At 43.9% G+C, this 20,517-nt stretch overlaps 1 long non-coding RNA gene across 1 annotated transcript in view; it reads right to left on the reverse strand.

Moving 5' to 3' along the window:
* Positions 1-11,993: 11,993 nt before the first annotated feature.
* Positions 11,994-20,517, reverse strand: part of LOC146789812 (uncharacterized) — a 176,001-nt gene continuing 167,477 nt past the window's right edge. Inside the window, exons 3-4 of the long non-coding RNA XR_014969868.1 lie at positions 12,931-12,984; positions 11,994-12,128 (exon numbers count right to left, since the gene is read on the reverse strand). This is a non-coding gene — a long non-coding RNA (uncharacterized LOC146789812). The remainder of the gene's footprint in view (positions 12,129-12,930; positions 12,985-20,517) is intronic.

Here is a 20,517-nt window from a genome sequence, read left to right on the forward strand (position 1 = left end):
GCGCTTGCTGCGCGGTTGCATCGCACGCTTTAGCAAGGGAGGGATCAGCTGCTGTGGCATTGAATGGATGAGCTGTTCTGTGGAGCATGTTCTGTGGAGCTTGTTCGTTAACAAGCGCCTGCTGGTCCTCGGGAGAGTTGCGGTGGCAGAATACTTAAGGTCTTAGACTCCCATTCTCAAGGTGGTGGATGTATGTGACAGTAAGTTAGTTCAATATAACAAAAGAGAGAGAAAGGGATTTCACAACTAAGTTGTAAGGGGTACTCCCAGTCCCCTGAGGTATACAAAATAAACAAAGAAGGGGGTATCCTTAAATGAGAGAAGGTAAAAACCTTCTGTCTATTAGAGAGTTCTCAGAGAAGTAAAAAGAGAAATTATTTCTTTTTTATGAAACCCCTCACTCACCACCCTAGTTGGTGACGTGCTTCAACATCGGGGTCCACCCGAGCAGCCGAATACCACCCGGGTGTGCTTCGACGCCTGATTACAGCGGAGCAGGTTTGTTATTATGTCAGTACGTGTAAGTGACGTGTGTGAGTGAGTGAAATAAAGTTAAAAGTAATCCTGCTGTACTCCCTAATAAATTTAATATGGAGCAGCAGGGTCACGGTTAAAAAAGTGGTGAGGTGTAATACTAATGTAGGTTTGATTTGACCTAAAGTATTATCCAAATATTGATGGTCTACATGTTTCAACCTTTGAGTGTAGTCACAGGTTTTCGTCAGGACCTATCGACACACTCTTATCGGCAGGCTGAGGTAAGAGTGTGTAGGGAAGAGCTGGTGGCCACACACACGTGAGGCACTTAGAGTTGAGTGTTCTGACCATTGCCGCCCGTGTTTTGTGTTTTTTGTCCAACAGTAACGGAGCACCGTCTGCCTCCCTTATGAGCCCATGATACGATTCGAGTAAAAATCGCGAGTGAGTTTTGAGTCCTTTCCTTATTTTCACCGTGTTCTGTTTTTAAATAATTTCCTTAGCGCACGCATGTCACAAATAGAGTCTTTTTCACGTGCATCTGGCCGCTCTATAGAATCACACATCAAGTATGCTCACAATTGCTGTGTAGCCATAAGACACCCACGACTTCCACAATGATTTAGTGGGTTGATGCTAATTTCGCATAATATGGAACGGATGTTCGGTTCCAACAATCACTGGTAATTACCTGGGGCGCATAACTCAGAATGAGGTGATTATATGCGCAAAAATGAGAGTTCACACGGAAGTGGGCACTGTTCACTCTAATTTTAAATATATCATTTTCTGATTGCCCAGAACTGTATGTTGTTTTTTCAGGTTCATCTGTACGCAGAGGACTCCCTGAACCCATTTTACCACCTTCGCAAGTATATGTAGGTGGCACACAGACGCTCCAGGGTTGGATGCACCTTAGTGTGTGTAGACCGCCCGGTGTGTCGATAGGTTCTGACGAAAACCTGTGACTACACTCAAAGGTTGAAACATGTAAAGCATCAATATTTGGATAATACTTTAGGTCAAATCAAACCTACATTAGTATTACACCTCACCACTTTTTTAACCGTGACCCTGCTGCTCCATATTAAATTTATTAGGGAGTACAGTAGGATTACTTTTAACTTTATTTCACTCACTCACACACGTCACTTCCACGTACTGACATAATAACAAACCTGCTCCGCTGTAATCAGGCGTCGAAGCACACCCGGGTGGTATTCGGCTGCTCGGGTGGACCCCAATGATGAAGCACGTCACCAACTAGGTTGGTGAGTGAGGGGTTTCATAAAAAAGAAATAATTTCTCTTTTTACTTCGCTGAGAACTCTCTAACAGACAGAAGGTTTTTACCTTCTCTCATTTAAGGATACCCCCTTCTTTGTTTATTTTGTATACCTCAGGGGACTGGGAGTACCCCTTACAACTTAGTTGTGAAATCCCTTTCTCTCTCTTTTGTTATATTGTTTTCAGGCAGCGCACAGCTGTGAGAGATTACTCATTATTTATTCAGACACGGCTTAGGATGGGGGAAAACCCAGGACTCACTTTCTCCACAGAGGATGTTGATGCCATTCTGGCAGAATCTTCTTTGTTTGCTGATACCAACATCTCGCAGACAATCTCCCAGACCACTGACTGGGATTCACTCTCAGAAAGCAAGAGGAACAGAATCAGAACTATTTTACATGGCACAATTCTGACAGAATATCTAAGGACGAATATAGCACCCAAAGGTCTCCTAGTTACTAACGCCCCACAAATTTTTCTAGATGACCCAGCTTTTAGAAGGGATTGGGCCCAGATAGCGTGGCACTGTACACGAGACTGGATAGTGCTGATAGTAAAAACCGCCAAAAGTCTATCAGACGCTATGCTTATCGAAATACAGCTCACTGAGACACACATTAAAACCACCATCACTGGCTATAAGAAAAAACTAGAAGAAATTAACAAAGAACTCAATGAATACAAAGAAAACCTGACACAACAAAAGATCCAGAAATTCCAAAAAGATCTTAAACTGTTTTCATTTGTAAAAACTTATCCCTACTCAGACCCAGACTTCACACCCCCCCCCAGGACTGACAGGAATTCAGATCAGTCTAGTAATGACTCATCCGATAGTAGTACCTCCAGTACGAACAGTGGGAGGTACAGAAACAAGGGCAGATCAAGACCATTCAGTGGCTGGCCCACCGTAAATCCACCAATGATGGGGGGACCACCCGGCCTTTTCAATCCACATCAGCAATATCCCATGTACGGTTGGCAACCACCTTTCATGCAACCCTCTTTCCCACAAAACATGTTCAGGCCGCCTTTTTTAGGGAGAGGCAGGAGGGGAAGAGGACGAAGGAAGCCGCAAAATCAACAACAGGTCCATTGGGAAGAAGAGGAGGGGGCAGTGGGACACAACACAAGGAGCAAGACCAAAGAACCCCAGGCAGGGACAAGCAGCAACAGAGCCTAGTCACAAACCTGTCGAAAAAAGTGCTCACATCGGCAGAAAAACAAGTTTTGGAAAAGGGACTGGGCTTTGTCCCGACACCTAAACTAGATAAGTTCAATCTACACTGTGAACTTGCCACTTTCTTCCATAAACTAAGACTAAAGGCGTTCTTTGCAACTAAAAGTAACGACACACCAAATGTTGGCACTAACGAGACGGGCGGGACTACGACTCAAATCTAGTTTTACACCACCACCACACATGGTCCCTGGTGAAATAAGCACCTTTGAACAAGCGGTCTTCAATGAAATCGAGAGACTACCAGACAAGAAGCCGTTTTTCAATCTCAACAAAGATTGCAAAATTGCTTTAGAGGGTCTCAAGAACTGTGAGGACATCGTAATAAAACAAGCCGACAAGGGTGGAGGGGTGGTCATACTGGATAAAGCAATGTATCAAGCAGAATGTCTGAGACTGTTATCTGACAGGAGAAATTACCTCCCACTCCCCTCTGATCCATCTAATGACCTCAAATGCGACATCAGTTCATTGGTTAACTCAGCGGCCTGTAACAATGAGATCTCTAAAATGGAGGCAGATTACTTGACCACCACGGATGGCAAAATTCCTTACTTCTACATCCTCCCCAAAATGCACAAAGATAAGTTCCCACCACCAGGGAGGCCCATTGTTTCTGGGATTGGTTCACTCCTGGAGCCACTATCACGATTTTGTGACTTCTTTTTCAAGACTATGGTCCAACAATCGGAAACAGATCTCCAGGACACCAAAAGTCTTCTGTCATTACTTAAAACAATCCAGGTTGACGAGCACACCTCGTCAGCCTGGATATTGAAAGCCTTTACACCAGCATCCCTCAGGATGCGACCCTAAACGTGCTTGAGCAGTCACTCGAGAACTCAGAATGGTCCCATAGAACCCCCAAGGGGTTTATCATCGATTGCGCCACCCTAGCCCTGAAACAGAATTTTTTTGAGTTCGAGGGTACCCTGTATTTACAAACGGGCGGTACTTCTATGGGTAGTACCTTCGCCCCTAGTGTGGCAGGACTCTATGTCTACGACTTTGAGAAGAAATTCATCCTGACCACAGCCAACCCCTTCTCTAGAAACATAACACTATGGCGCAGGTACATTGATGATGTACTCCTAGTATGGAATGGACCTCAGAATGTTCTAAATGAATTTTTCTTATGGATAAATACCTGTGATGACCATCTCAGATTTACTCACTGCAGTGACACCCAGTCCTTAGTCTTTCTGGACGTTGTGATCACCATAGAGAACGGGGCCCTTGAAACCCGCACACACTACAAACCGACTGCGAAAAACAATCTACTTAGGTTTGATAGCTTCCACCCCAGGCCCCTCAGGGAAAACCTCCCCTTCGGACAATATCTCAGAATTAGGAGAAATTGTAGCAAGAGCTCTGACTTCCGCTCCCAAGCTATAGACCTGTCACTCAAATTGTCAGACAGAGGATATCCCGAAAAGATATTAGCAACTTGCAAAAAACGGGCTGCTAATCAGAACCGTGAGGCACTGTTGGAACCCAATCCCAAACAAGTGACGGACACGCCTCTTACATGTGTCACCACATACAGTACTATCTCTAACCAGGTCACAAGGACAATTAACAAACACTAGAACATCCTGAATACAGGCAATCTAAAATGGGAAAAACCCTTGTTCTCTTTCAAGAGAGCAAGGAGTATTAAAGGTGCATTGGTACACACCAGACCAAAACAACCAGAAACACCAACAAGATGTACTGTCCTTAATTCATGGGGCCTACCTAACATTACAGGTCATTTTCCATGCGGTGACTGTAGCGTGTGCCATCTCACCACAGCCACAAAAACACTATCCTTAGAACCTGGCAGAGAATGGTCACAAAGAAAACATACAAACTGTAATACCACCAATGCAGTATATTTAATTACCTGCCCGTGTAAACTTCGTTACATAGGGATGACAACAAGGAAAGTGAAGCAGAGAATATGTGAGCACAGGAGCACTATTAGATGCAAAAAACAAACCACACGTCTAACAGAACACTTTCTTCAACACCATCATACACTTAACGACATGCGTTGGACGATAATTGAAACTGTGACTGGTACCAACACACAGAAATATCTGTATGAGAAAGAACAACGCTGGATACATAGGTTGTCCACCCACAAACATGGTATGAACGATTGCATACCATGGAACTCTGTGCAGAACAAGTAACCTCAATGTGCCATGTAATTTTAGCTGAACTACTGTTTTCCTTGTTGGAGCATTCCTCCCACGTGTGGAATGTCCTATTCCATGTAAATATATTTTTTAACAATCACTCTTGACTCCTTTTTATTTTCTCACCTATGACTAGCCATTCACCGGTAAAACCGACCTGCCCCTTTAAGAATTGTCTCCTCACTCCAGGCCACGCCCACTAGTCATGTGACGTATAACCAGGAAGTGAGGAGTATTTAGTTGAAGCCTTGCTGCCCATTCAGTAACATCCGGGCACCTGGGGGAAGCACCGCAGGTTTGTGGCAGGCAGTCGGTGAGCTGAGGTAAGAGTGTGTAGGGAAGAGCTGGTGGCCACACACACGTGAGGCACTTAGAGTTGAGTGTTCTGACCATTGCTGCCCGTGTTTTGTGTTTTTTGTCCAACAGTAACGCAGCACCGTCTGCCTCCCTTATGAGCCCATGATACGATTCGAGTAAGAATCGCGAGTGAGTTTTGAGTCTTTTCCTTATTTTCACCGTGTTCTGTTTTTAAATAATTTCCTTAGCGCACGCATGTCACAAATAGAGTCTTTTTCACGTGCGTCTGGCCGCTCTATAGAATCACACATCAAGTATGCTCACAATTGCTGTGTAGCCATAAGACACCCACGACTTCCACAATGATTTAGTGGGTTGATGCTAATTTCGCATAATATGGAACGGATGTTCGGTTCCAACAATCACTGGTAATTACCTGGGGCGCATAACTCAGAATGAGGTGATTATATGCGCAAAAATGAGAGTTCACACGGAAATGGGCACTGTTCACTCTAATTTTAAATAGATCATTTTCTGATTGCCCAGAACTGTATGTTCTTTTTTCAGGTTCATCTGTACACAGAGGACTCCATGAACCCTTTTTACCACCTTCGCAAGTATATGTAGGTGGCACACAGACGCTCCAGGGTTGGATGCACCTTAGTGTGTGTAGACCGCCCGGTGTGTCGATAGGTCCTGACGAAAACCTGTGACCACACTCAAAGGTTGAAACATGTAGACCATCAATATTTGGATAATACTTTAGGTCAAATCAAACCTACATCAGTATTACACCTCACCACTTTTTTAACCGTGACCCTGCTGCTCCATATTAAATTTATTAGGGAGTACAGTAGGATTACTTTTAACTTTATTTCACTCACTCACACACGTCACTTACACGTACTGACATAATAACAAACCTGCTCCGCTGTAATCAGGCGTCGAAGCACACCCGGGTGGTATTCGGCTGCTCGGGTGGACCCAGATGATGAAGCACGTCACCAACTAGGTTGGAGAGTGAGGGGTTTCATACAAAAGAAATAATTTCTCTTTTTACTTCTCTGAGAACTCTCTAACAGACAGAAGGTTTTTACCTTCTCTCATTTAAGGATACCCCCTTCTTTGTTTATACAGTAAGTTAGTTGCCAGAAATGTTGTGGTTTGCTTTGTATTACTGCGCAGCACGCTCTTGAGGGCAATTTCACATTAGAGGGGTTATCGTTCACAGCGTGGAGGTGGGACATCTGAGCAGCCATGTTGGGGTGACGTATTCCCCATAGTGTTAGCGCCACATTTAGACGATTGTGGGGTCGGGAGCGGGGCAGATTATGTGAGGAACGCTCGGAGGACTTTTAAAAGGTATTTGGTAACAAACACGTGGGAAGCACGGGTTGTTCATGGAACTTTTACTTTATCATACCAATTGTCCTGGGTCAGGGAAGGCGCAGCTGCCCCCAGCCTCTGCGGAGGCAGCACCCGACCTTGTTTTTGCTGTAAGCTAGATGACAGTCAACTGGAATCAACGCGGGGGCGCGGCAGTCGGAATGTAAAAACTACAAGTGTCAAGACACCTTAAAACGAATTAGCTATTGTCAACAATGTACTTGCACCATCGGAGGCGGGTTTTGGGGTCTGTAGCTCGTTGGTGCGGGTTGTGATGGCACTATATTACATGGGCATTAATGCTGGGGTATTCCTTAAATGGGGTTATGGAATTTAAATTATTTGCAGCTTGGTGGTGCACTTACTATTGGCTATGATGGGCATGGCTGACTTTACCTTCATGATTTGAGCCATAACTTGTCTTTTAAGTATTACTTCACAGTGAACTTTTAGCACCTCGAACAATGGGTGATCTTTCCACCAATATTTCACGCATATGGTTCAAAAGCTATGTACAATTTATCTCCGGGGGGTGCGTCGTGAGACCTACTGAGTTTCGCCGTAACATGTGAACAATTGTGGGGAGGTTCCTCTCCAGCCTGTTTTGTTATTCAGGCCTGATTTCTGGTCACTTGTGCCTTTTCTGTCATAAATGGCAGGGCCTTTGAATCTTCCTAGACTATATATGTTCGTGTATTAAGCTATCTATACAAGGAGTGTCTTGTTCAGCTGGCTGACCGATGTTAGATCTGGGGGTCTCTGGTTGGCAGGGTAGGTACCACTGTCCAAGTAAGGACTCCTGCTTCTAGTCAAGGAAAGGGGGATACACGGTTAAGATAACCCCTGCTCACCCTCTAGGTAGCTTGGCCTGAGCAGTCTAGGCTATCAAAGGCAATGTGTACAGTATTTGTACCAACACTCACAGTAACACAGTGAAAACACCACAGATTTACTCCACACCAGTTTTAGAAAAATAATGTATCTTTACTAAAAACTTTCACAAGACCAAATTCTACAGAAAACCAACATACAATTAAAAATGATCTGCAGTGAGTGAGTGGCTAGGGTAGTGTTTAGCCCAGGGATTTCTTGACTGCTCAGGTTAGGCAGCCGCAATTGGACCTCACGCTGTCTGGTTCTTGAAAGCACACACTCAGCCAGCGATCAAATTTTTAGCTCTATTGAAATTCTTTGATGTGTGCCTTCCATGGGATTGCAAACGCAGTGATAGGATTAGATCCATCATTTTATCATGCTTGTTTTAGAAACACAGACGGCATTTTTTGCTGCAAATACTGGAATTAGGTTTCCAGGATGGTTCTATTAAACAGCAGCAAGGTGCTCAGATTCTAGGAGCTGGAGTCTTACAAGAAACTCTCACTGGGCAATTCGGGTAATACACCTTTAGCGTGACAAGGGGGGCCGGTGCTTGAGAATGCAAAGCGCTCAATGTTACATGCCCATGCGTGTTTTAAGGGTCACATAGAAAGGTGGCAGCGGCAAGGTTTTTGGGGCACTAATGGCCTGGGCGGGGGACATTTTGTTGCCATCAGAATGGCCAAATCATTGGCATTTGCAGTACAATACGTGACTTGCCTTTCAGTGGCCATTCACATCTAGACTTCCAAGCTGTCATATGTTGAGGTCAGTCTTGCGAGGCGGTGGCCCGGGTGAGGTCACCCAAGCGCATTGGAATGACATCTATACATTAGAAACCCGTTAGGTCACAGGGGGGTGTGGCAATATATGCCGGTGGTTGTCACAGAGTACCGGTTCACCCAGGTGCATTACTGGTAGATATGCATATTACTAAGTTATTGTGTCACACACTATCTCTGCACCCAGGTGCCAGAACACTGGTTCATTGGATGTCGGTGTGGTGGCACACGCTACCGGACCACCCTATATATACCTGATCACGCATTAGAGGTCTAGGGTGCGTCACGCGGTATCTCTGCACTCGGTTCTGCGATACACTGTACCTATCGCTCACGGCTTGTGCATTTATAGTGTGTGGGATGCCCATGATATCTTGCATTCGTTTAGTGTCACACATTGTATCACACTGTATCTTTTACAAAAATACTAATCATCGGTGTTTGATTTTCATTTATGTATGGCTGGATCCATGACGGTTACATGGGAGGCGCTCCGCACCACAATGACTGCAAGATGTGGGCAGGCAGGTGGACCGAAAGATCCAGGACTGAAGTGGCCTGTCACGCAGGAGGAGAGACAGCGACACCTCATCATGAAGAAGACACAACCACGATGAAAGTCGATTCTCTGGACGCCAAGTTGGAACGTCAGGCGTGTGTTTTCGGCCATTCTTATGTCTCCCGTCTAAGTAACCTTTTTATTGCAGGAAAAGGGACAGCCCGCGCAAAGCGCTTAGGTTTCAGGGGCTCCTTTTTTGGGCACGCGGGGCTGCGTTTCGACAGTTTCTGGGAGCGGATAGGTCACATGCTTGCTTCCATGGGCACTCCCTCCGACATTTTACATTTTGGTGGTAACGACTGGGTGCACCTAAATAGGAGGATCCTGATTGAAACAGTACTGTCAGAGTCAGCATGGCTGGCCAGGCGCTGCCCAGGCGCGGTTATTGTGTAGTCACACATGATGCCAAGGTTTCAGTGGCGGGGAGGGGGAATCAGGGAGGGCTCTCAATCACTCGGTTCAGAGGATCAATAATAAATGGACAAACTGTTTAGGGCACCGAGATTACAAGTGATTGCCCATGGGTGCATAAAAGGGGACGTCTGCTACTGGCGAGATGGGGTTCACCTCTATAGGTTGGGTAACGAGATATTCCTGGGCAACATTTTAGCTTGGCTGGACCAATTGCAATGGTGAGTATGACCTTGGGTTTTGGGGGGGGCCTGATAGTCGGTCACCTATGCAGGCCTGTGCGGTAAGGTCATCGGTTGGACAGACTAAATTTACTAATCTTTTGGGGCGCCTTATTAAGTGGGGCGCCCAGAGGGGAGGGACATGTGGCTCTCACCAGACTCCAGGGGCAGTTACAACCGGTTGGTTGCAACGGTGCGGGGACAAAGGGGGGTTATGCTTTCCATTGGCTGGTTGGCCACCCCGCACGCGGGCGTAAGTAAGCTGCGCTGTCTGCATGGCCCCTTTATGGAGTAAGTCTTGAACGTATGGGGGTTGCCTGAAGGAACTACTTCCGGGTCAGCTGGGCCCCCTGCGCATGCGCACCCTGGTTGGGGGGCACAGGACAAATTGGATAAAAAGGGGAGGGGCCAGCGTTTTTGCCCCTTTATGGAATAAGTCTTGAACGTATGGGGGTTGCCTGGAAGGAAGTGCTTCCGGGTCAGCTGGGCCCCCTGCACATGCGCACTCTGGTTAGGGTGCGCGGGACAATTTGGATTAAAGGGGGAGGGGCCAGCGTGTTGACCTTGTGTAGGCCCAAAAAGAATACGCAGAAATGTGATCAGCAATATGTTTAGACTAGGATAGGAACATTATGTATTAGAGCTTGGTTAAAGCTAGGAATGAATCAAATGTACCGAATCCTGTCTTGTCATTTCATTTCAGCGTAATTATATATTTGTGTGCAAATATGTGTGTTTGTTAATAAAATACGATCCAAAACAAAAATTGATTGTATTGGTTTCTGTCACAATAGAAGGGAGGAGGGGGCGGTAGGCCGTACCGGACCATAGAGGAAGGCGGGGCCGGCATCGGCCCCGCCGCCATTATGGTGGTCGGCCGTGCCCCCGTATCTTTCCCGTCCCGTGGGCCCCCGCATTGGCTGGGGGCCGTGCCCCGGAAGCGATCGGATCGCTTCCGGGTCATGGAAGACTCCGCCGCGCCCCGGAAGTGATCAGATCACTTCCGGGGCGCGGGTGATCCCCTCACCAGGAACCAGTTTCAGCTGGTGGAGGTGCGGTATTATAAAGCCGGGGGGAGCGTGAAGGGCAGTCTCTTTGCTCTCCGCTCCCCTCGGCAGCACACCCGTCGCGTGTGCCTCCTCCCTCGGGAGGACCTTTAACCTTTTTTCCCACCCACCATCCCTGAGATAGATGTTTGTTGGAGCGAAATATGTTAGTGTGTTTTTTCCACAGGGTGTCAATTGCGAAGAAAATTTGGATGTAAATGCCTTTTTGTCGTGTTTTAGGCGGTATTTCAGGTCAGGCGGTAAGGTCATCGGTTGGACAGACTAAATTTACTAATCTTTTGGGGCGCCTTATTAAGTGGGGCGCCCAGAGGGGAGGGATATGTGGCTCTCACCAGACTCCAGGGGCAGTTACAACCGGTTGGTTGCAACGGTGCGGGGACAAAGGGGGGTTACGCTTTCCATTGGCTGGTTGGCCGCCTGCACGCGGGCGTAAGTAAGCTGCGCTGTCTGCATGGCCCCTTTATGGAGTAAGTCTTGAACGTATGGGGGTTGCCTGGAAGGAACTACTTCCGGGTCAGCTGGGCCCGCTGCGCATGCGCACCCTGGTTGGGGGGCGCGGGACAAATTGGATAAAAAGGGGAGGGGCCAGCATTTTTGCCCCTTTATGGAATAAGTCTTGAACGTATGGGGGTTGCCTGGAAGGAAGTGCTTCCGGGTCAGCTGGGCCCCCTGCGCATGCGCACTCTGGTTAGGGTGCGCGGGACAATTTGGATTACAGGGGGAGGGCCAGCGTGTTGACCTTGCCGTAGGCCCAAAAGGAATACGCAGAAATGTGATCAGCTATATGTTTAGACTAGGATAGGAACAGTATGTATTAGAGCTTGGTTAAAGCTAGGAATGAATCAAATGTACCGAATCCTGTCTTGTCATTTCATTTCTGCGTAATTATATATTTGGGTGCAAATATGTGTGTTTGTTAATAAAATACGATCGGGGGTCGACGACACCCTATCCCAAAACAAAAATTGATTGTATTGGTTTCTGTCACAATAGAAGGGAGGAGGGGGCGGTAGGCCGTACCGGACCATATTTGATCTCACCTATTTATTCCTTACAGCCACTGTCGTCATGTTGTCTGCACATGTAGTTCCAGGGTCACACAACTGAGAACACAATGCCTCATTTTATTTTACTTTATTTTTTGTTCGTTGGAGATGACTATTATTCCACAGACAAAGCAAGATGCTGCACCATTGGCACAGTGTGATAAGCTTGATGTTTTATTATTTAAACAGTGTCCATGTTGAAGTTGTTGAGGGGTTCACTTCCCACCAAAGTCATCACAGAATGCTGCTGTGAGATGTGAATGAGATGCAGTTCCGCTGTTCCTGATCTTCATCCTGCGAAGGAAGAAAGCTGTACACTCAGATGTGAATGCATTAAGCCTGCCTCCTGATATACAGTACCAAGGTATGGAGTTAGGTCATTCCAACAGGCCTGGCAGATGGGTACTCGCAATATGCTCTCTTTAGCATATAGAAATGAGTAATAAATAGAATTAACCTTAGTAACATTATGAACAATTAACATGGTTGAAATGTTTGTGCTTTTCACCATTCTAATAATGCTTACAAAATGATGTCTCATCTTCTTACCAATCACATGTCATGATTCTCGGTAAACTTGACTGAAAAAACGACAATAGATTGTAGGACTTATGAATCTATGGTCGTTCAGGTGAGGAGGAAACCCGCCCCTGTCCCGTGCATCCAGCACTCCTTATGACGATGTATTATATCTGTATGTGTTGCTGGTATTTGGATTATGTCTGTATATGTTTTATCTATGTACAGTGATTTATGTACTGTGATTTCGTTCATAAATGCTTTTTGTTTATGCAAATGATTCTAAGAATGTTGTGCGCACATTTTGATTTTATAATTATGATCATAGCGTGGAGTCAGGAGTTCGTGCAATGCTTGGTGCTTTTGCTTTAGGACACATTGTTGGCTGCTCCGTAGTTACGCGCATGGGGAAATTCTGGAAAGAACGTTGCCTCGCGTTTCAAGGCGGGCAACGTCAACCTACGTTCGCGTGTGGCAGGCTTATAAAAGCCACACCCGAACCTCTAGAAGGTGCTTGGCCTTCTGAGAGTCATCCCGTTCGCTTCGCAGCAACCTCGCAGCATCGCGTTGCACTTACCTGATTCCGTCAGCGTTCTGGACAGCGGGGAGTTCTTCACCGGAGCTTCAGGACCTGAAAATGAAAACAGAGAAAGCTAAGTAACTTTACAATTCTATTATTCAACAAGGCGCCCAACGCAAGAGAGAGAGGCTTTAACAACAACGTGAATAATACGAACAATTTTTGGAACTTACTTTTTGGATACACATATGTTTCAAAAGGACAAATGTTACTAGTATCATGGTGAATATTTGTGATGTATGTTTGTAATCTTTAGGCAATCCTCACGAAAGAACTTACGTCAACAAATGGAGAGTGTGCAGAAGGAGATTAAGTGAAGTACGTAAAAAAAAAAGGAGAAAGTGAGAATATAGATATTCAGAGTAGCCCCTTTTTGAATAACGAATTGAAATGTTAATATGTAATAATTTCTTTTAAAGGAAAAGATTTACACCACAGTCAAGACCACCACCTTCACTTGGACAACACATTGAATTGCACTCCAAGCAATACACCATCATCCATTGACGAAGACTTCAGGACGCTAGGACAATTCCTGTAGAATCGCAGGTAGGACGTTGCACCACTTAATTCTTGCATCAACACTTAAAAGTGTAAGCTTAGGCAGTATTATTATTCGTGTTCCTCAAACACATCTTGTTGCCTCGCAGGTCGACAACAGGATCCAGTAGCGTCCGAATCCGGCCCTTCTCCCCAAAGTTCTATTGTATGCCCTTAGCGTAAAATCAATAGCAGGTTGTAAGTAGGAGTTCAGGGAGGTTGGTCTATAGCGTCTCTGCAAAACTCACCAATCACCTTTCAGGTAAGAAAGAACAAGTCTTTCCGTCCCTTCTCCCCAAAGTTCTATTGTATGCCCTTAGCGTAAAATCAATAGCAGGTTGTAAGTAGGAGTTCAGGGAGGTTGGTCTATAGCGTCTCTGCAAAACTCACCAATCACCTTTCAGGTAAGAAAGAACAAGTCTCCTGAAGGTAAGAGTGATTTGGTGCCCTTGACATCACACTTCATGTTTTATTTATAATGACTAGAGCTTTTCAATAAATGTTTCAAATTGAAATATTATATCTTTTCTTTGTGACACTTTGGGCATGCAAAAGTGAGAAATGAAAGGGTTAGATCTGTTTCCATGATTTCCTTGGGAATCTGAGAGTCATGTTCTAGGTTACTGACAACTTCTATAACTGTACATTGAGGAGTTTAGATGCAGTACTGTGAGCTAGCCAAACACCCCAACATTTACTGATTATATAAGAAAACTTAGTCTTTGTATTATGAAGTTTTGTTGTTCTAAAAACACAGTCCTACTAGATTTGTTGGAACCATATGACATGGCACCACCAACGTTTAATTGTAAGGTACCTATTTAATGGGTCTCCTGAGTAGTTTATATGAGTGTGCCCAAAGCTCTTTTATTACATCTATACAGAGATGTCTGTGGTGATAAGGGTTTTATCCCCCTTCTGCTTAACAGGAAGCACCTATTCATGTCTGTAGATTAATCAAGCTTGATTGTTTCAAAGGATTTTTCCCTGTAGTGTTTTTATCTTTGAATTCTATTCACTAAGCATAGCGCAAGCAGTGTTCAATCTTCCTAATTTCAGACAAGTAGTAACTGCACACTTAATTAGACATGGGTTCGCCAATGGCAGTGGAGAAGGTACCTTCGTGGCCGAGGCACATGAAGTATACAGATGTGAGGTGTTTTATTCATGGGTTGATTTTCCTGCGGTCTATGTCAATTTCACTTACATTTCACACATATACTGAGGCTACAGTTCCAGCTGCAGATAGACATTATGAATATCTAGAAATTCCTCTAACTTACCTGGAACATTAAAATTGGTGCCAAGGTGCCCTACCACACACAGTACACAATGTCAGACTGGGTCCTCTCAGTAATGAAGGGGCAACTTGGCCAGTCTTAGCAGGCTATACGCCTTATCTTAATGCACAGCATTTACTCCCAGCATGACACGCTTGCTCTTTTAAACCATCTGATGCAGTATGTTCTGCTTACAATCACTACAGCACCAGCAAGGGCTCCTCCAACTGCACAGGATCAGTTAGCTATGCCTGCAATTCGTTCTATTACTATTAATGCCATTATGGGCAAAGTCCCTACTAAACAGGATGACATTCCATTTTGGATTGCTCAAAAATACAAATCAGCTTGAACCAGTGTTTCCCTATAAAGACCCCGTGATAAATTTAGAATTCTCACTATGTGTCTTCTACTTGGTATGGCTCCCCCTGTTGAGGAGTTTAATACGTGGGGCACTGTTTTTGCAGCAATCTACACATGGAGCAGCCCCACCCTTGATTTGTGGATGAAACTCACTGGCATCTTTGCCGCAGTGTCCTCCATTATCTTAAGTAATATTAAAGGGGAAGCAGCTTTTTTAGCAATATGCCAAGGGCTCACTACAAGTTCACTAGAAGATCAGGAATGCAAGCTCCCTAAAATTATTTCAGAAACCTTCACATCTTTAGGTCATGACATTGGGAACCGGCCTATAAAGCAACAACTTAAAGGCAAATCTGATGCCAAAATTACCAAGTAGACACTCTAGTCTTCTAAAAAGCACTGGAATAAAAACAAAGCCACAGCTGAAACACAGACTGCATCTCTGCCACTGAAGTCTTCCGAAAAACGTTATAATCTACGTAACAATTATGCACTTAAACAGCCTGATAGGTATCAGTATTCTGATACACATCCTTCTCATTTCTTTCAGGACTCCACAGACTGACGGTCAGAGAGAGGGGAATGAGGCAACCACAGACAGGAGGAGTATGTGAAATCGAAAACGAACTGACAGCGCTTTTCTGATGTCATCATAAAAAGGAAGACAAACTTCCACAGCAAGAAGCACAGTTTAAAAAAAAAAGAAAGTGGCCAGAATTTCTCCTAAATATGGCACTAATGCTCAGAACTGTTCTTCAGAACAAGACAAGACTCTTCTCGACACCGCAACATAAGTCACCATAGTTCACCTGACTCTTCAAGAGTTTATGGTGATGAGACCAACTAATGACTATGTACAAGTAGAAACTTCAGATCAGCGGCTAAGCCCTCTTGAAAGACTCTTTGAGTTGGACTTACAAATTGAGGATAACATACCGCATACTATTAAAGTAATATTCTAGCCGAAGTTAACTAATGACCAAGGGGCATATGTATCAAACGGTTTTGTATTCGCAAATGCTGTGAATTGCAAAAAAACAGCGTTTGCGAATACAAAATCGCAAAAGGAGATGTATGAGGCATTTCAGCCTCGCAATCTTAAGGAATCGCTAAATTTGTGATTTCTTAAGTTTGCGTAAGCATTTAAGAAATCGCAAATTGCCATTTCTTAAATGCAATGTAACACGCACCCAAGTTGTGCGATTTCTCCTTAAGAAATCGCAAATTACCACCAACTTCAAGTTGGTGGTAAGTTGCGATTTCTTTGAAATATGCACTTTTTTGCATATTTCAAAGTGCCATGTGGTGCACATACATGCCCTTAGGGCATGTATGTGCGCCATATGTGCACACATGCTGATTTCAGGGGTGCATCAGGGTGTCATCATGAAACCCTTGCACCTTTGAAAATATTCTCAATTTGCGATTAGCAAATAGCGATTCGCAAATTGAGAAGGACTTCCCATTCACTGCTATGGGCCTCCTGGCCCATAGGAATGAATGGGAAGGTATTCCTTAATTGCGATTTCGCAATTTGCTAATCACAATTAAGGAATTTTAAGAAATCGCTAAATTTGTGCGATTTTTTAAATACATCCCGTTTTGCAATTCTCAAATAGCGATTCTCAAAAAATCGCTATTTGAGAATCGCAAATGGAGATGTTGATACATATGCCCCTAAAACATTGTCCTGGCTGAGACTGAGTAGCCACCTGAGTTTGTTAGAAAAGTCCCACAAAGAGTAGATGTAATCATGCCTTCATTCTCTGTTATTGTTCCCAAAGATGTTAAAGCAGAATATGCTACAGAATGGGCTCTTGCTTAAGCCCCAGCATTATATCACAACCAGGAAAGTTGAGATGAAGGCTCACCTTATCATGTTATACCTATGAGGTCAAGCCTGCAAGTGCAAGCACAGTACTCTATTAAACATGAAGCTAAATGACCAGTTTGGGAGATTCTATTACAATTAGAATCTCAAGGTGTGATTAATCCTTGTGGCTTCCTGATGAATAAACCATTGTTTCCTGTGCCTAAACAAGATCATATCCTATCATATAGTCTTACACTATAGACAATTAAACAGTCAAAACATGCACTTTTGCTTTGGAAAATTCACAGAGACAAAGTTTAATTAACAACATTGTTTGTAAAAAATATAAAACTACGTTGGACATTTCCAATGGCTTTTTCTGTCAGAATACAGTGCCTGAAAGCCCTGATTTGACCGTCTTCACAGCGCTATGAGCTCAGAGACAGTTCTGCAGGCTTCCACAGGGGTATAAGAACAGTCCAGGTCTGCTTCCTGACAGAGTAACTTCAATTTTACATGGTATTGACACAAAATCATTCTCATATGTGGATGACATTTACCTCACAAATGTGGATTTAATCACATATTTGGCCACGGTGGATCATATAATTTTGGGTTCCACTGAACATGGCTATGAATTAGATTTTTGGAAATCTAAAATAGCCTTTCTCAGTGTCCTGTTTTTGGAATATGAGTTGTCAAATGAAGGTAGAAGCCTAGCAGCACATTTTGTAGAGAAATGTGCTCTCTTACAATCATCAAAATACCTTGAAAAAGCATCAATCGCTTTTGGGCTTTCTAAACTTTGGTAGGACATACATTCCAAAATATGCACAATGGGCTAAATAGTTGAATGACTTAATTCCTCTAGTTTTTTCTAATAAACATTGGAGTACTAAGCATACTACTATTCTTAGAAACTTATAAACAGACATGCTTGAGTCTAAACATTTGCACACTCGTGTTAACACTACCAACTTAGTGATCCACATAATTGCAGGCTCAAGTGCTTACAGTTACGTTTTATTCAATGAAGAAGAAACAGTGTCAATTGCATATAAATCACATTTATATTCCAATGCTGAAATGCGTTTTGCAGCTACAGAAAAACTCCAGTATGAGAAAGAATACCCTGTGTCTAGTGAAGGTTTACCTTTTGATCAGTATGCTTTCATAATGTATACTGATGATTCAGCTCACCCCTTGGTTGGTACAAAGTACAAACACTCAGCAGCATGTGCTGCAGTAAAACGTGTTTTTGAGGTACAAAAAACATATACGGAAACTTTAGGTGACTGTACCGCTCAGCTGGATGAATAGAAGGTTTGGGTCTGGTTTTGCAGAATTTGGAATCAGAATTCCCCACACTTATAGTGAACTATTCTTATTACTGTGTCCAGGCCTTTAATGATAATTTACCTTACTGGCACTTGAATGGATTCACTGATTCTAAAAGTAAGGCTATTAAGCATAACTTTCTTTAGGGAAAGGTGGTGGCATTAAAGGATGCTTTGTCATGGGCTCATGCTATTCATACATTGAGTCTCAACGTTTTAATGTACACATTGTAGGGAATTCATTGGTTGATGAGGCTACCAAGGCAGCAGTTGAAACAGTTTTTGTAGCTGCGATTACTTGGCCACATATGAGTATGGAAGAAGACATAATGGCTTCTGTCACTGCTTCGGCCAGTGGAGAGCCCTTACCTAAAGACTATTCGCAAAATATTCCTATCTATTGAGTCCACAAAATAGATATCCCCTTAGCCTGCATTCCTGGGGTGGGCTATTATGTGATACCCAAACGGGCCTGCAGGTTAGAGTTAATAATAGCAGGTCATGAGGGTTTAGTGTCTTTCCATGCTGGTGTGGCCGCTACAGTTTCTTTACTACAGAAACGTTTCTGGTGGCAGGGTCTTTATAAACAGACAAAAAACGTTGTCCTTGGTGGTGACATTTGTCAACAAATTAGAAGCTTTACAGTTGCACGCCCACCACAGACACCTCTTTTATTTTCAAATAAGTCCTTTAAATGTGTCTATTTAGATAATTGTGGACAACTTCCTTCGGATGGTGCCTTTAAATTTATCTTAGTGGCTGTTCATTCTTGTTCTCGATTTCTATGGTTGTTTGCACAACGCTCAGCTGACGCTCAAACTGTTAATAAAGATTTGCAAGTCTTTATCGGTACATATGCAGTTGGAGCATTCCACTCACACCAGGGACCAGCTTTCACCTCTAAGGCTTACCAGAATACTATTAACACTCCAGTTGTTGCTGTGCATTATTCTTTTCCCTATCATCCTGAGGAACATTTAACAGTGGATAACGGAAGGACTGTGACTTAAAGCAGTCCTTGCAGCTAGAGTATTGGGTTCAGGTCGTAGTTCTACCCATCACCTGTATGGAGACAATAGAGCATTAAAAAATTGCCTAGAAGGTCTTTGTGTGAGCGGACTCTCTCCGAAGTACTCTTTGGGGTCCATATATATGTTGCAGATCTTGATAACTCTAGCACAGTGGCTTTGGATACGCCCTTTGACATCAATGAATGCTTTGCTGTCTTACAAGAATTACAAGACTTCAGAGATCAGCATTCCAATGTGAATTTTAAACATTTTGCCACTGACGAAGTGAAGGAGCAACCAGCACTTTCTGGCTGGATTCCTAAAGTTGGGAATCTAGTAAAGAGAATTTTGCAGATAAAAAGAATTTGGCCCATCCTACTATGCATCAGTGCCTGTCCTTGCTGTCAAAGGTACTCAAACAGTAATTTTGCCATTGCTTGGTGGTTGTAAATATAACCAACTAGTTTCAGTTGATTTGATCAAATTATACAATGTGGCTAGGTTTACACAGTAGGCCACAAGAGTTTCTGGGTATTTCCTTTACACCTCTCTCTACCCTTCACAAAATCCCTGTGCATGCACTAAGCAGTCCAAATCTTTCTGCACCCCAGCTGGGATCTACAGATGCAGAATTTTCAATCACACCAATTCATGATGACAACACAGGATGTGTTTCTAACGTGAGTTTGCTGTTTTCTACTGCTGCTCCTTGCAATGATGTTATATACTACCAACCACCTTTGGAATTGCCTGCCTGCTCTCCTTTGCCAGATGAGGTCTCTACTTTTACTCAGACTGCCTCTGGTTCTTTTGTCATCATTGATGATTTTTCTTTCTACTCTTCACATACCTCTGCACGTGGTACAAATGCATTTCTTTCATTTGCTGAAACAGACTTATCTGATTCCTCAATGGTCCTACTGTTGAATTTTCCTTGCACTATTTTTTCTCCTCATTTGGATTGGACTTATCACAGTCTTCTTTCTAATATTGAATAGACACTTTCCCTCAGATCATTCCTTTACCAGAAACTGTAGCTGAGGCGCTTACACCCCATTCCTCATCACATAAGGTCTGAAGAGAATTGTCCCTAGAGATCATTACTGCATTACCTGTAGGACTGGGCAGAGTTCACAGAGTTTTACTCCATGGAAATCCGTGAAGTGCCAGAAATACTTCGCCAAGCTCTGCAGAGTTCCGCCAGCAGCGGAGTCGTTTAAGTTGCACTGCTCGCTCTGATT

The sequence above is a fragment of the Triturus cristatus genome, chromosome 10 (genome assembly GCF_964204655.1).
Source record: "Triturus cristatus chromosome 10, aTriCri1.1, whole genome shotgun sequence".
Classification (NCBI taxonomy): domain Eukaryota; kingdom Metazoa; phylum Chordata; class Amphibia; order Caudata; family Salamandridae; genus Triturus; species Triturus cristatus.